Source organism: Nyctereutes procyonoides, unplaced genomic scaffold (assembly GCF_905146905.1).
Source record: "Nyctereutes procyonoides isolate TBG_1078 unplaced genomic scaffold, NYPRO_anot_genome, whole genome shotgun sequence".
NCBI classification, from domain to species: Eukaryota; Metazoa; Chordata; class Mammalia; order Carnivora; family Canidae; genus Nyctereutes; species Nyctereutes procyonoides.
Genome location: NW_026575134.1, coordinates 34,425,342 through 34,442,917, shown reverse-complemented (window position 1 = coordinate 34,442,917; position 17,576 = coordinate 34,425,342).

Genomic DNA, 17,576 nt, shown 5'->3' with positions numbered 1-17,576 from the left:
ATCTAATTGCAAAGCTCACTTCAGAACTGTGACTACCCCTTTCTCCCAGCAATAGCCTAGATTTGTTATATGCCATCATTTAGTGTAAAACTGTTGCTTTCACTCGAATTTTTCTAGAATTCATCATTAATATTGTGAAATCACTGGTATTTGTAAAACATCCAATGTTGAAATCATAATACTTTATATAAAGTAAAATGTGATACAGGATTACACCAAAATATATTTTTTAAAGATTTTATTTATTCATTCATAAGAGATGCAGAGAGAGAGGCAGAGACATAGGCAGAGGGAGAAGCAGGCTCCATGCAGGAAGCCTAATGGGATTACACCAAAATAAGCTGCTACACAGCAAAGGAAACCATCAACAAAATGAAAAGACAACCTACTGAAAGGGAAATGTTTGCAAATGCTATAACCAATAAGGAGTCAATATCCAAAATATGTAAACAGCTTACACAATGCAACACTGCACAATCGAATTTAAAAATGGGCAGAGGAGTTGAATAGACATTTTCCCAAAGGACATCCAGATGGCCAACAGACACATGAAAAGATGCTCAGTATCACTAATCATCAGGGAAATGCAAGTCAAAACACAATAAGATACCACCTTATATTTGTCATAATGACTAGTATCAGAAAGATAAGAAATAACAAGTGTTAGCAAGGATGTGGAGTAATAGGAACCTTGTCCACTGTTGATGGGGAATGTAAATTAGTGCAGCTACTATGGAAAAGAGTATGGAGATTCCTCAAAAAATTAAAAATAGAAAAGCCAGATGATCCAGTAATTCCATTACTATTTACCCAAAGAGAAGGAAAACACTAATTAAAAAAATACATGCACCCCTGTATTTATTGCAGCATTATTTTTAATAGCCAAGACATAGAAGCAATGTAAGTGTCCATTGACAGATGGATAAAGAAGACGTGGCATATATATAACGGAATATCACTCATCCATAGAAAATAATGAGATCTTGCCATTTTTGACAATATGGATGGACCTACAAAGTATTATGCTTAGTGAAATAAGTGAGACAGAGAAAGACAAGGACCATAAGAGTTTACTGACAGGCAGGGACGCAGGGGTCGCTCAGCGGTTGGGTGTTTGCCTTTGGCTCAGGACCTCATCCTGGATTCCTGGGATCATGTCCCATATCTGGCTCCTGCATGGAGCCTGCTTCTCCTCCCTCTGCCTGTATCTCTGCCTCTTTTTCTGTGTCTCTCATAAATAAATGAGTAAAATCTTAAAAAAAAAAAAAGATTTTACTTATGAGCAGAATCTAAAAAAAAAAAGACTCTTAAATGCAGAAAACAAATTGATGGTTATTAGAGGGGAGGTGGGTGGGGGGTATGGGTGAAATAAATAAAAAAATTCAAATGGATAAACTTTTAGTTATAAAACAAGTCACAGGATGAAAAGTACAATAAAGGAAATACAGTTAATAATACATGGTAACGTTCTTTGATGACAGATGCACTGAGGAATATATATAATTGTTGAATCAACGTTATACACTTGAAAATAATATAACACTGTATGCTAATTTCATACCTGGTAAATGCTTATAATGACTGAAAGGAAAATATCTTAATATAAAATTATTGACATATATTTCAGTCTCATTCATCATTTTATATTCCTATTGTACTTTTGGTAGTGTATTTTCTTTGTTTGATCTGTTTTGTTTGTGCTTCTTCCCCAAGCAACTGATTAGTGTTTAACCATTAAATCTATTTTGACATAAACTTGTATTTAATTAGATTGTTACAGTCCCTCCATTACAATCAGGAAGGAATAGAATATGGGTATAAATAGGGAATCAAACTAGGAAAAAAGACAAATACATATTTATAAGGTTATACCTTACATAATTCTACACAGAATATTCTCTTTTTCAAAACGAAAAAAATCAAAGCATAAACTGTGTCAAAGTTTCTCATCTATTAATAATGTGCCCTCTGAGTGAGTATAGAGTGGGGTAAAAATTCTTGGAACCATTAAAAACTAGAGCAACAGTGTCTTCTGTATCTTCAGTTTCTCCCTGACCTGTAAAATTCTAACCAATTTTTTCTACTTCTCACATAATTTATGTGTGTGTATACTTTTCCATTATGTAGAAGAAAATTTTTTGATAAAAAAATTTTTTTAGTGCTACTCAAAAATTCAATTTCATATTATTCAAATTGGTTTTGTTCTATTTGAATGTGAATTACATTTTTATTAGTTGTTAATTTGCTTTGAAATACTATGTATAGCATTTATTCTCTTAGAAGAGTGTCTGGAATTTCTGTACTTTTTTAAAACTAGAGTCTTTTGTAGATATGCCTATGTGGGATTTAAGAACATATATAACATATATTGATGCCTTCAATCTTCTGTACTGTGTGTTTCCTCTGACTTTTTTTGTTGTTTAAAAATGTTTACCTAACAGTTTAAGAATTTAAGGCAATCCAATACAAATATGCTAGTATTTTCATTATCTGGAAAAAGCAACCTTTTTTTTTTTTTGAATGCACATTTTTCCAACACCCTTGATTAAATTTTGGTTTAATGGATTTCCTATTACAGGCACTTTTATACATACGAATAAACTTTATACTAAATAACTATCTGTTGCTTGTTTCAATTAAACATTCTTCCTACATAATGACATATAATTATATGAATTAAATGCAAACAGTACATTGCATGTTTTCAAAACAATGTTCACAGCATGGTGTTGCTGAGTATATCTTCTATTTAAGTGGGACTAGCTTTCTATTTATTTTTTTAAAAGATGTATTTATTTATTCATGATAGACATAGAGTGAGAGAGAGAGGTAGAGACACAGGCAGAGGGAGAAGCAGGCTCCCTGTAGGGAGCCTGACGTGGGACTAGATCCAGGCAGGGTCTCCAGGATCACACCCCGGGCTGCAGGCGGCGATAAAACCGCGGCGCCACTGGGGCTGCCCTAGCTTTCTATTTAAACAATTTAGTTGCACTCGTGAAAGTGCTATTTTCTTTAACACAGTTTTAATATTTAATATATTGTTCAGGGATCCCGGGGTGGCTCAGCGGTTTAGTGCCACTTTCAGCCCAGGGCATGATCCTGGAGACCCTGGATTGAGGCCCACATCGGGCTCTCTGTAGGGAGCCTGCTTCTCCCTCTGCCTGTGTCTCTGCCTCTCTCTCTCTCTCATGAATAAATAAATAAAATCTTTAAAAAATAATAATAATATATTGTTCAAAGCAAATTTATAACATATTACTCTTTAAGACCGAATTTATTTCTGCGTCCTATATCTATACATAATTTAAAATCAGAAGAAAATAGAGTGATGTTATACTAAATTATAGGAATAATACTACTTCCAGCTTAAGAGAGACACATTAAGTAATACTAAGTATTGGGGCATCTGGCTGGCTCAGTTGGTAGAGCATCCCACTCTTGATCTCAAGGTCCTGAGCTGAAGCCCCACTTTAGGTGTAGAGATTAGTTAAAAATAACATATTTTTTTTAAAAAGTAATACTGGGGGATCCCTGGGTGGCGCAGCGGTTTGGCACCTGCCTTTGGCCCAGGGCATGATCCTGGAGACCCAGGATCGAATCCCACATCGGGCTCCTGGTGCATGGGGCCTGCTTCTCCCTCTGCCTGTGTCTCTGCCTCTCTCTCTCTGTGTGTGTGACTATCATAAATAAATAAAAATTAAAAAAAAAAAGTAATACTGGGACAGCCAGGGTGGCTCGGTGGTTTAGAGCCCCCAAGGCCTGATCCTGGAGACCCAGGATCCAGTCCCACATCAGGCTCCCGGCATGGAGCCTGCTTCTCTCTCTGCCTGTGTCTCTGCCTCTCTCTTTCTCTCTGTGTGCTCTGATGAATAAATAAATAAAATCTAAAAAAAAAAAAAGTAATACTAAGTATCACATGCATAAATAAATTCTGTTTTTTTTTAAGACTTATTTATTTATTCATGAGAGAGAGAGGCAGAGACACAGGCAGAGGGAGAAGCAGGCTCCATGCCAGGAGCCCGACGCGGGACTCGATCCCAGGACTCCAGGATCACGCCCTGGGCCAAAGGCAGGCGCCAAACCGCTGAGCCACCCAGGGATCCTGTGTTTTTGTTGTTGTTTTTTTTAAGATTTTATTTATTCATTCATGAGAGACACAGAGAGGAGAGAGGCAGAGGCACAGACACAGGGAGAAGCAGGCCCCTTGCAGGGAGTCCAATGTGGGACTGGGATCCCCAGACCCGGGATCACACCCTGAGCCAAAAGCAGATGCTCAAATTGCTGAGCCCCCAGGCGTCCCTAAACTATGGTTATTATTAAATATTACTTCATGCTAAACATTTAAACCACCTTAATTTTTTTAATTCAATTGAGTTTTACACAAATGTTAATATTTATACTCCTTAAAATTACTTTAATCAGAGGAATGAGAAGACAAGCTATTTACTAGGAGAAAATACTTGCAAAAGACACATCTGGGGGCTCCTGAGGGGCTCAGTCAGTTAAGGATCTGCCTTCAGCTCTGATCATGATCCCAGGGTCCCTGAATTGAGTCCCACATTGGCCTCCCTGCTCAGCAGGTACCCTGCTTCTCCCTCTACCAGCTCCTCTGCTCCTGATCTCTATCTCTCCATGCTCTTTCTCTCCCCCAAAATAAATAAAACCTTAAAAAAAACCTCACACATCTGATAAAGGACTGTTGTTCAGGGGCCTCTGGGTGGCTCAGTCAGTTAAGTGTCTGACTCTTGATTTTGGCTCCAGTCATGATCTCAAAGTCATGGGATCAAGCCCCTCCTCAGGCTCCATGCTCAGAGCGGAGTCTGCTTGTCTTTCTCCCTCTGCTCCTCCCTCCCCTTTCTCTCTCTCAAATAAACAAATAAATTCTTTTAAAAAAAAGATACTGTTCAAATTACACGAAGAATTCTCAAAATTCAACAAGAAAACTGACAGATTTCAAAAATGCGCAAAAGACCTGAACAGACACCTCACCGAAGAAGATGTATGGATGATCAGTAAGGAGGTCAACATCATATGTCATTAGAGAATTGCAAATGAAATTAACAGTTACCACTACACATCTATTAAAATGGTCAAAATGTATAACAAACACCAAATGTTGTCGTGGATGTAGAGCAGCAGGAACTCTCATTTATTGCTGGTTGAAGTACAAAATGGTACATTTTCTGGGCAGCCCCGGTGGCGCAGGAGTTTAGCACCGCCTGCAGCCCGGGGTGTGATCCTGGAGACCTGGGATCGAGTCCCACGTCGGGCTCCCTGCATGGAGCCTGCTTCTCCCTCTGCCTGTGTCTCTCTCAATAAATAAATAAATCTTTAAAATAATAATAATAATAATAATAAATAGTCCCTTCCACCAGTTTTCTATCATGGTGCTCTCCCTTGCCCCACAAAAAAAAAAAAAGTACACTTTCAGGGGTGCCTGGGTGGCTCAGTTGGTTAAGCGTCTGCCTCTGGCTCAGGTCATGACCCCGGTGTCCCGGGATTGACCCCCACATTGGGCTCTCTGCTCAGCAGGCAGCCTGCTTCTCCCTCTTGCTCTGCCTGCCACTTCCCCTGCTTGTGCGTTGTCATATAAATAAAGAAAATCTTTAAAAAATAAAAATGAAAAAAGGTACACTTTCAATGATAGTGTGGCATTTTCTTACTAAACTAAATATTCTTACCATTTGATCCAGCAATCATGCTCCTTGGTATTTACCCAAAAGAGTTGAAAATTTATATCCACACAAAAGCCTGCACATAGATGTTTATAGTAGCTTTACTTATAATTGCCAAGACTTGGAAGCAACAAAGATGTCCTTCAGTAGGTGAAGAAACCATGGTACATTAAGATAATAGAATATTATTCAATGCTAAAAAAAAAAAAAAAAAGCTATCAAGCCATAAAAAGACATGATAGAACCTCACCTGCATGTTACTAAGTGAAAGAAGCCAATCTGAAAAGTCTATATACTGTATGATTCCAATTATACGGCATTCTGGAAAGGCAAAACTAAGGGAATAGTAAAAAGATCAGTGGTTGTCAGGGATGGGGGGGTGATTATTTGTAGCAGAGAGGATTTTTTTAAGTCAGTGAAATTACTCTATATGATACTATAATGGTGAATACATTTCATTACATGTTTGTCCAAATCCATAAATTGCACAACACTGAGAGTGAGCTGTAATGTAAACTATGGACTTTGGATGATAATGATGTGTCCATGTAGGTTCATCTATTAAAACAAACGTACTACTGTGGTATGGGATGTTGATAGTGGGGGATGTCATTCGTGGGAGGAGGACAAAGGGTATTGGGAACTCTCTACTTTCTAATCAATTTTGCTCTGAACCTAAAACTACTCTAAAAAGTAAAGTTTATTAATAGAAAGAAGTGATTTTTAAGACAAAAAGTTTTCTTAGGGCCAATTACAAGATTTTTAAAAAATACTTATTTATATGCTATTGAAGATTAAGAAAAAAAGAATGAATTGGTTTAGTAATTTATTTTGTGTAATTTTACTAGGGAAAGTCTATAAGTGAAATTTCAAGGGATATATATATATATATATATATATATATATATATATATATATATATATCCTAGATCTTGATTACTGTGAAAAGATTATAAAAGAAACACAGATACAGACTTTTAAAAACTACTTGGAATAGCCACATCATCTAAAGGAAGAACCTGTCTTACAGTTCAGTGAATATGTTTCCAACATCAATTTGGAGAAGACAGAGAACTCTGGGGACTAAAATCATAAAGATTTAGGAGGTAGGGTTGATTAGAGACACCCTGACAAAGTTAGTGCAGTATTATCTAGAATTCACTGCTGACTCTAAGTATATTTTTCTCACTCAGGGCCTGGAAGAAATGATGTAAGAGTCACTGTTAAATTGGTTAGGAGGCAGGTCTGAAAGATGGAAGCCTGGGAGCGCCTGGGTGGCTCAGTCCATTAAGTGTCTGACTTTGGCTGAAGTCAGGATCCCAGGGTCCTGGGATAGAGTCCTGTGTTGGGCTCCCTGTTCAACGGGGAGGCTGCTTCTCCCTCTCCCTCTGTTCCTCCTCCGCTCATGTACTCTCATGCTCTCTCCCTCTTTCTCAAATAAATAAATGCAATCTTTAAAAGCTAGAAACCTGAACTCTAGTAGAAAGTCACAGAAACTTGGGGTGCCTGGCTGGCTTAGTCAGTAGAGCATGTGACGCTGGACCTTGAGGTCGTGAGTTCAAGCCCCATGTTGGGTGCAGAGTTTACTTAAAAAAAAAAAGGGAAAAGAAAGTAACAAAAACTTGATTCAAACTGGCCTACAAAACTGAGAAGTCTCACACTGGAAATTCTCAGGGACTTGATATCTCAAGTTCTTCCAAACTGGGCTTGTTTGTGTTAACCCTTTCCTATTGCACACAGACTTTCTCCATGTCGAGGGAGGGGGGTACGGCCACAGGCTTACACCATACTTGCTTAGTGACTGCAGAGGAGAGAGTTTTCTCTGACCCAAAGCCAACACATTAAAACCAATATTCAAGGGGATCCCTGGGTGGCTCATCGGTTTAGCGCCTGCCTTCTGCCCGGAGTGATCCTGGAGTCCCGGGATCGAGTTCCAGGATTAAGTCCCACATTGGGCTCCCTGCATGGAGCCTGCTTCTCCCTCTGCCTGTGTCTCTGCCTCTCTCTTTCTGTGTGTCTCTCATGAATAAATAAATAAAATCTAAAAAAAATTAAAAATTCAATAAATAAATAAACAAATTAAATAAATAAAACCAAGATTCACTGGGTATTATATGTTGGCAAACTGAATTTATTTATTTATTATTTTTAAAAGATTTTATTTATTTATTTATTTATGACACAGAGAGAGGTAGAGACATAGGCAGAGGGAGAAGCCCAATGTGGGACTCAACCCTGGGACCCCGGGATCACGACCTGAGCCAAAGACAGATAGCTCAACCACTGAGCCACCTAGGTGCCCCACCAAATTGAATTTAAATAAAAAAAATTTTAAATAATAAAACCAAGATTCTAATTGGCCAAGTGCAGGTCATAGGACCTTACCTGGTCCACTTTGTGAGAAGGCCTGGTTCGTGTGCCCATCTCATATCCAGAATGTAGCATGTTATTCCTGGAAGTTGAGGAGAGACAGTTCCCCAAAATAAGTTGATGTTATTACTAAATCAGGGCCAAAAATGTTGAGCAGAAAAACCAGCAGCTCTCTACTTCAGACATTGAAAATCATCCTAAGAGAAGTGGCAAGACCAATCAGAACTTCTTGTACCAACCCAGATAAGGCTGAGCAGGGGCTAAACAGTCCAGAATCAAGAGGATGGTCAAGAAAAAAAAAAAAAAGGCTAGGGCACCTGGGTGTCTCAGTGGTTGAGCGTCTGCCTTGGGCTCAGGTCATGATCCCGGGGTCCCGGGATCAAGGCCCACATCGGGCTCCCTGCATGGAGCTTGCTTCTCCCTCTATGTCTCTACCTCTCTCTCTCTCTGTCTGTCATGAATAAATAAATAAATAAATCTTTAAAAAAAAACAAAAAACAAAAAAATAATAATATTGAGAACAATTTTGGGAAATTGATCCTATTCCTTAGCTAGCCAAGGCACACCCAAAAGAAAAGGAAGTAGAAAATAGTGGGTCAAACCCTAGTCCTTGCATGCCTCTGAATGTCTTCTTTACTCTCATATTTTATTTATAATTAGGCTGTGTGCAGTGTTCTAGGTTAAATAAAAATCATTTTCCTTAGCATATTGCAGATATTGCTCTAATACCTTCTAGCATGTAATTGCCATTAAGAATTCTAATAGCAGGGCAGCCCAGGTGGCGCAGCGGTTTAGCGCCGCCTGCAGCCCAGGGCGTGATCTTGGAGACCCTGGATCGAGTCCCACGTCGGGCTCTCTGTATGATGCCTGCTTCTCCCTCTGCCTGTGTCTCTGCCTCTCTCTCTCTCTGTCTCTATGAATAAATAAATAAAAATCTTAAAAAAAAAAAGAATTCTAATAGCATTCTTGGGGTGTCTGACTAGCTCAGTTAGTGGAACATGCAACTCTTGATCTCAGGGTTGTAAGTTTGAGCCCCATGTTGGGTACAGAGATTACTTAAAAGTAAAACAAAACAAAAGAAAGAAAGAGAATTCTAATAGCATTCTGATTGAATTCTTTTACATATGACCTTTTATTTCCAGTAGAACCTTCTTTTCCCCCCTACACAATGAAAATTTATTTTCTTACAAGTCTGGAAGCTAGAAGCCTTGAGAACAAGACCAGCAAGGTTGACTTCTTCTGAGCCCTCTCTACTTGGCTTGTAGATGGCCCTCTTCTATGTATTTATATGGCTCTCCCTTGGTATATGTCTGGGTCCTAATCTCTTCTTAGAAGGACACTAGTCATATTGGATTAGGGTAGGCTCTAATCCAAATCTAGAAAATTTTCAAGTATAATTTTTGGCAACTTTCTTCTACTTATTTCTTCCATTTTTGGTGTGATTCCTAATAGTTGAAAATTGGATTCTGTGGTCATTTTTAAAATTGGCTTGTTTATCTTACTTTTGAGTTAAAGGGTTCTTTGTAATATTCCGGATATAAGTCCTTTATCAGGTATGTGCTTAGCAAACATTTCCTCCTAGGTCATGCCTTGCCGTTTCATTTTCTTTCTTTCTTTCTTTCTTCTTTCTTTCTTTCTTTCTTTCTTCTTTCTTCTTTCTTTCAAGATTTTATTTACTTATTGGAGAAAGCATGGGGAGAGGGAAAAGCAGGCTCCCCATTTAGCAGGGAGCCCAACATGGGGCTTGGCCCTAGGACTCTGGGACCATGACCTGAGTTGAAGGCAGATGCTTAACCTACTGAACCACTCAGGAGCCCCACTTTTTCATTTTCACTTTTTTAAAAAAAAATCTTACTCATTTATTCATGAGAGACACACACACACACAGAGGCAGAGACATAGGCAGAGGGAGAAGGGGGACTCCCTTCAGGGAGCCCGATGTGGGACTTGATCCCAGGACTCCAGGGTCACACCCTGGGCCAAAGGCAGGTGCTTAACTGCTGAGCTACCTAGGGATCCCCTCATTTTCTTACGTGTCTTTCAAAGACCAGAAGAGTCCAATGATCAGCTTTTTTTTAAATGTTCATTGTTTTTTTTTTTTTGTGCGTCTTGCCAAGAAGTTATCATGTGCCCCATGGTTGTAAAGATGTCCTTCTGTTTTCTTCTAGACATTTTATAGTTTTAGCTTTTACATGTAAGTCTAATTTTTGTGTGTATATGAAGTTAGGATCAAGATTCTTTTTCCATCTTCATTGAACCATGCAGTTATTTAGCAAGATTTACTTAAAAGGTTATCTTTTTGGGGTGCCTGAGCCTTCAGCTCAGGTCTTGAGCCTGGGATTGACTCCTGCATCAGGGTCCCTGCTCAGGAGGGTCAACTTACTGACCTTGCATCCTGTCATCTTGCTAAATTCAATTATCAGCTCTACTTTTTACAGGAAATTCCCTAGGATTCTCTATGACAAAATCATGACATTTCCAAAGAGAATTTTACTTTTTTATTTATATGTTCCTCACCTCATTGCACTGACTAAACCTCTAGTGCAATGTTAAATAAAATGGTATACAAAAGCAAGAGAGATTGGAAGAAAATGTGGCAAATATTGACATTTATGAAATGTTAATGAACAACATAAAGTTATTCTCTGTACCATTCTTTGACCTTCTTTATGTCAAAATAAAAATTTGAAGAAAACAAAACCCCCAAATTATGTGCCAAGCACTGTTCTAAACATAGATGAAATTATTTTATCCTATCAACACTTCTGTGAAGCAGTTATTAATACTCAGTTTTACAAAAGAGGAAACTGAGACAGAAAGATTAAGTAGCTTATCCAAGGTCACGCAGTAAGAAGCTGAAGCAGTATTTTCATCAAAGCAGCCTGACTCCAGTCTATGCTCTTAATCTCTATGCTATTCTTTCTCTCCAAAGCATACATCTTTAGCTTTTGTTTATAAGGATAGTCATAGGTACTCTCATAATGTCATCCCCTCTTATTTCCTTTCTATTAGGCTAAGTTTCTCAACTGGAATACCTCTTTACCTAAGGTTTTCATTTTGTTTGTTCATTCATTATAAATTGGAACAGCTGGAGAAGAACCACTGGACTTTACTGACTTTGGTAGATAAGTGTCTGAAAAAAATTGGTAAGCAGCTGTCGCTTTAATCAAGGTGGCACAGAAGATAAGGACACTCAGGTCACAAGGATGGCTCAGACAGGACTTGGGGCAAAGGGACTTAGTTCGAACACTAACTGTAAAGAGAAAAGGGACTAGTTGTGATTCTAAACTACCCAATACTATAAAGGAAATAGCACAAGTGTGGCTGCTGTGACCTTGTTTTCAACAAGGTAAGTCTAAATTTTTTTTATTTTTTATTTATTTATGATAGTCACACACACAGAGAGAGAGAAAGAGGCAGAGACATAGGCAGAGGGAGAAGCAGGCTCCATGCACCGGGAGCCTGATGTGGAATTCGATCCCGGGTCTCCAGGATCGCGCCCTGGGCCAAAGGCAGGCACTAAACCGCTGTGCCACCCAGGGATCCTCAACAAGTTAAGTCTAAAAGAATCCATGCATTCATGCTGATGTGGGTACACTCAACATGGTGCGGGTGGAAGACAAATTGATGCACCTTTTCTGGAAAATAATTTAACAGTATGGATCAAGGACATGAAAGAGCACTGAGGAGCACTTGTGTTCCATGACAAAGAAAGGCCACTTCTAGGAATGTAACTTAAAGAATCAAAGGAATTACGTATTTTTGGAAAGTTGCTCACTGAAGTGTAAAAACTAAAAAACTGGAAATGAATGTCCAACAGATGAAGAGTTAATTGAATTATGGCATTCCAATATGATATGGTTTTTTTTTTTCACAAGAAGGATACAAGAGGTTTATTAGACAACCATGGCAAGATACAAAATGATTAACAATGAGAACAACCATATTCTATCAGCCACGTGCCACTTAGTACTATGACACTATCCCACAGGACATTTCTGAGTTCACATCTCCTAACATGCTACTCAAAGAAATGAATCCCCTCAAGTCAAGACTCAAACACAAAAGGATTCCAGAGACCACTGGGGAGAAGACTGGCTTAGAAAGCTCTCCCTTACCCATGTGAAGAAGAAAACTTGTCAGGACAATTTGAATTTCCAAATTTAGTAAAGAGGGAAACAAATGTGCAAGGCAGGGTCTCCTGGGGCTGGGGCAGAGAATAGGGCAGTGGGAGACATGAGAGGCAAAAACGGCAGTGGCTGAGATCTAACAGCAGCTATGATATAGCTATCAGAATTTTAACAAAATTAGAACACTATTATAGATAACATTTTAGCACCAAGAATTAAACAGCCACCTTCCCATTTCCTGAATATCAGCAACTCTTATTTTTGGGTCCTGTTTTTGCTTTCTGCCTGGGCTCTAGCTACTTGTCCAGCACCATAGTTTTGAAATCATCTTCATAAAGGTCATGGAGTTTTATAAGGTGTGTTGAGCATGGGGAGCTAAGGAGAGAGCCAGCAAGATTCAGGTCCACTTTTATCATACCAAGAGGGCATGTAAGCTTTTGTTCGGAAACCCTATAGTGTTTTGTTTTGTTTTGTTTGGTTTGGTTTTTTAAAAAATGTTTAAATTTTAAAAACTTAAAAGAAAAAAAAATAAAAACTTCAAAGACTTAAGTTCAATTGTTCCACACTTTATATTGATAACTTCAGATTGTTTGTCCCAGTTCTGACGTCTTGAAGATATTTTTAGAATGCAGCTTTTAGCACTTTTAGCAACACTCCTTCACTCTACTTTGTCCCCTAAGCGAATCCATATCTGACAGGAGAAATTTCAATAATTACTTTGAGTTGGGGACAGACACTTATGAAAAACATACATAAAAATTTAAAGCACTAAAATTAAGTAGTCATATCAAATAATAGGATAAAACATGTTTCCCCAAAAGCAGAACCTGAAACAATGATTTGAACACAAGTAGTTAATTGGGAGGCATCAGGAATGACAGAGCAGGGAGAGACACTGGGCAAGAGGATAAGCCAAAGTGCATTATTATCAAAGTTGTTGTTGTTAGCAACAAGAGCTCCCTTCCACGAGGACCACTGGGAAGGGCACAAAATGCCTCCCATTGCAGCCCATCCAGAAGCCGGGTCGCTGACTCATCCATTGACTTCCATTCTCCATTGATTGAGGTTTTCTCCTGTTGTGGAGATACAAACCTCCCTACACTCCAGAGAGCTCCAGTATTGTCATAAAAAGAATATAGAAAGACAGATGACAGGGTCTTAGGACAGGATGCTGTGAGAGTGAGGTAAGTCAGAACTGTCTCAGAGGTGAGCCAGGGGATGGGACTAGGGCACCAGAGGGGTCTGCTACAACATGTCATGAGCAATGCTTCCTCTGAGTTTTTAAAGTTGTAAGCAAGTAGCCATATTACATGAGAAGCAGAAAAATGAGTACACACACATAAATATAAAACTGGTATAATGAATAGTCCAGCACTTACTTTGTTACTTTCATAAACGTTCTCTATGAGTGGATTTGCATGTGTGTGTGCATATGTATGCACATGCACTTGCACATACATGCTTATGTAACTCTATGAAGAGACGGTATTTCAGTTTCTACCTTGAACAGAACAATCACTCAATGGAAGCAAGAGAAACTTGGAGGGCATGTTGAGCAAGAGACTCAAGTTTCCAGAACTTGCAGAAAATTGGGAGAAGCTTTGGATTTCCACAAGATATTTGAGCCTACTATATCTGAATTTTAAGTAACTGAGACATTCCATGTGACAAAATTAAATCTGATACCAAGTAATGAGATTTTAGTAGTATCTTATATACTAACATTAATATGCATGATAATTAGGTGAAGTCTAGACCACTCCCAATAAACTTCCTTTACCATCACCAAATTTAGGGCTTTGGGACAAAGGGAACAGAGAAGTAACAAGAGAAGGGAGAGGGAATAAAGCAGCTTTGCAGATAGCTTTCTGCTCAGACAGAGTGTGCTTTAGTGTCTAACGCTTACGGCGTAGCTGAAGAATCTGGAGACTAGAGAACATATGCTCTATCACTGTTGATAGAAGAAGTTCAGTCTTTTAGTATCAAAACCCCTGGAAAGTATTTGCCTCAAGCTGTATTTGCAAACAACTAGGACAACAGGAATATAGTGGGACTATCCTAAGTAATGAAATATTTTTTCTTTTCTTCTCGTTGGTGGTGGGGATGGTGGTGTGTGAATGCATGTGAATCTATGAAGGGACTTTGCTTCTTGTATTGGTATGCCAATGTTCCATCTAGCCTGAAGATGTTGACTAGAGTAGGATGTTAGGAATGGCAAGGGAGTATTTTCCATGGTTTTAATCATGTCATTACCAGCTTAAAAGGTTCTCATTGCTCCTAATGTGAGGAAATATACTAAAGTAATTAAATGTTTGGGTATTGGGCCAAATATGGGATTATTTGAACCTAAAAATAAATAAGGTAATGGATTCTAATCCTGTGTTCAAAGACCCCCAAGACCACACTTGCATGCAAAATAAGTATGGTAAGAGATTATAAATCCTGTGTTTAAAATAAATAAATATCAGAATAGACTATGACCTCCCCAAGAATGCCCTCATGTTTAATGATTTATGGAGTTCAAGAAATCAAAAATCAGAGAAGTTGTACTGATGGTTAGAGCCTATTAAAGTGAAAGGATACAGATTAAAATGGCAAAAGGCACATAGTGCAGAGTATAAGGGAGACCAGTGCAAGCTTGCAGTGTTCTGACCAGTAGAGTCCTGTGAACATTAATCACTGAAGTATTGCTAACTGGGGAAGCTCATCTGAGCCTTGGTGTGAGGGGTGTTTATTGAGAATAGGTTATACAGACATGGCTGATTGCCCTGGTGGCTGACCTTAATTTCCCAGTCCTTCCAGAGGCCAAGCTGATACTGTGTGGTCCAAAGACCCCACCATAAGTCACATCATTAGCATATCTGGTATGGTCCAAGGCCTCAGGTAAACGAAGATACTCTTAACTGGCAGGATATTCAAGTGCTTAGAAGTTACTGCTCTGGAACTTGACAAGGGCCCAATCTTTCTTTGAAATGGACAGAATTTGGACAACCTGGACCTGCTTAGTTAATCCTTTACTGCACAAATCCATTGAAGAAAATAAGAATCCATGAGTCTGTACTGAAATAAATAGAGGGATCGGTGGGTGGATGGGTGGATGGATAGGTAGATGGATAAAGAAAAGTCATTCCTGTAGAAGAGTGGTACCTAACGATTAGAGGATGAATGATGGAGTTAGAAAAATAACTATTTGGTAGCCATAATAATAGTTGTTTCTTTTTTCTCTTTTAGAATTTATCGATTTGAGAGAGAGAGAGAAAGAAAGCAAAAGAGAAAGAGCACAAGTGGTGGGGAGAGGCAGAGGGAGAGGGAGAAGCAGATTCCCTGCTAAGCAGGGAACAAGACCCATGGCTCAATCCCAGGATTTAGCTGAGCCCAAGGCAGACACTTAACTGACTGAGCCACCCAGGCACCCCAATAAGAGTTATTTAAAACAAAAATCATTAATGGATGCTGCAGTGAGTTGACTGGTGGCCCCCCATAAGATGTGTCCATGTCCTAACCCTCAGAACATGTGAACGTGATCTTACTTGGTAAAAGGGTCTTTACAGATGTAATTAAATTAAGGATCTTGAAATGAAATCATCCTGGATTACCCAAGTGGGCCCCCAAACCAATGACAAATGCTTTTATAAAAGACATAAGAGAAGTGGTGCCTGGTTGGCTCAGTCAGAAGAGCCTGAGACTCTTGATCTCTGAGTCATGAGTTTGAGCCCCATAGTGGATGTAGAGATTAATAAAAAAAAACAAAAACAAAAACAAAACCCAAAAACATAAAAGGAGACAGATGTACAGAAGAGAAGTCTTATAAAGGCTGAGGCAGAGATTTGAGTGCTGTGGCCACAAATCAAGGAACGCCACCAGAAGCTGTAAAAAGAAGGGAAGGATTCTCCCCTAGAGCTTTCACAGAGAGCACATGACCCTGTAGACATCTCGATTTCAGACTTCAGAATTTAGAGGCAATAAATTTGTTGTTTTAGGCCACTTAGTTTGTGATAATTTGTTGCAGCAGCCACAGGAAACTAATACAGATGCTAAAACCAGTGGTGAAAGAATGATGCTTCAGGAATTTACATAGTCTTAAAGTACCCACAAAATATGCATTAATTATAAAGGAAAATATGGTTAACTCTTCAGTGGAGAAACCTGGCAGGAGCTCTTTAACCAAGCTTATTGAGTTTTAGAGCCAAACATAGCTGGCCTTCACTTGCACCATCATCAATTTGTGTGAGCTTGCATGGTTTGGAGACTTACTTAACTTCATTACACCTCAATTTCCTGTAAAATGGAAAAAATAAAAACCCACACCCACATCTTAAGGATATTTTGAGAGGATTAAATGAGGCCATCCATGTAAAGCCCAAAGCACAGAACCTAGCACATATATATTCTATATTTGTTGGTTATTTTTTAAAGTTATTATTTAAAAAGAAACGTTTTTTAAAATATTTATTTGAGAGAGAGAGAGAGGGCAGGAGCAGGGGGGAGGGCAGGGGGCGCGGGGGGGGCGGGGAGAAAGAGAGAGAGAGAGAAGCAGACTCCCTGTTGAGCAAGGAGCCAAATGTAGGGCTTGATGCCAGGACCCTGAGATCATGATCTGAGCCAAAGGCAGCCGCTTAACCAACTCAGCCACCCACCCACCCCTAAGATTTTATTTTCAAGTAATCTCTACACCCAACATGGGGCTCAAATTCACAACCCTTAGATCAAGAGTGGCATGCTCCACTGACTGAGCCAGCCAGGCACCCCCATCAGTTCATTAGATCTTTTTTTTTTCTAATATATATATTTTTTATATCCAATGTGGGGCTCAAATGCACAACTCCGAGATCAAGAGTAATATGCTCTACCAAATCAGCCAGGCAGGTGCCCCTATTTATTGGTTATTCTGATGAGAATAGCTATCATCTACAGAATGGGGTTTAAATTTTCTGTAATCTATTCAAGGAGATAAAAGATACTCTCAATGGAAGACTTGATGATGAGGCCACACCACTGTTTCTTCATCCCCAGACCTCCTGGTCTCCAGTCATTCAACCTTCATTCCGGAACCCTTCCAGAACCCTGATCTGCTAAGCCTTTCACAGGAGCCTGAGCCCATCCATATCCATAGCTCAGACCACTTCCTATACATACAAAATTGATGATCAATATGCTTCTTTAAGTTCTGCTCACTGGGAGGAATATGCCTCATCATTGTCTTTCGGTGACACCTCTGAGTGAGGCTGTGGCTTCCAAAGAAGCAGGCTCTTCAGATTCTATTGCTGTCTCCCTGGGGCGGTATGACAGGCAATAGGGAGCAAAGTGTTAAGGTCAAGCTCCTGAGGCAAAGAAAATAGTGGGACTTACTGTGTTTTAATTTCTGATGCTTACCTAAGGGCAGAAATCAGGGCTTATAGTT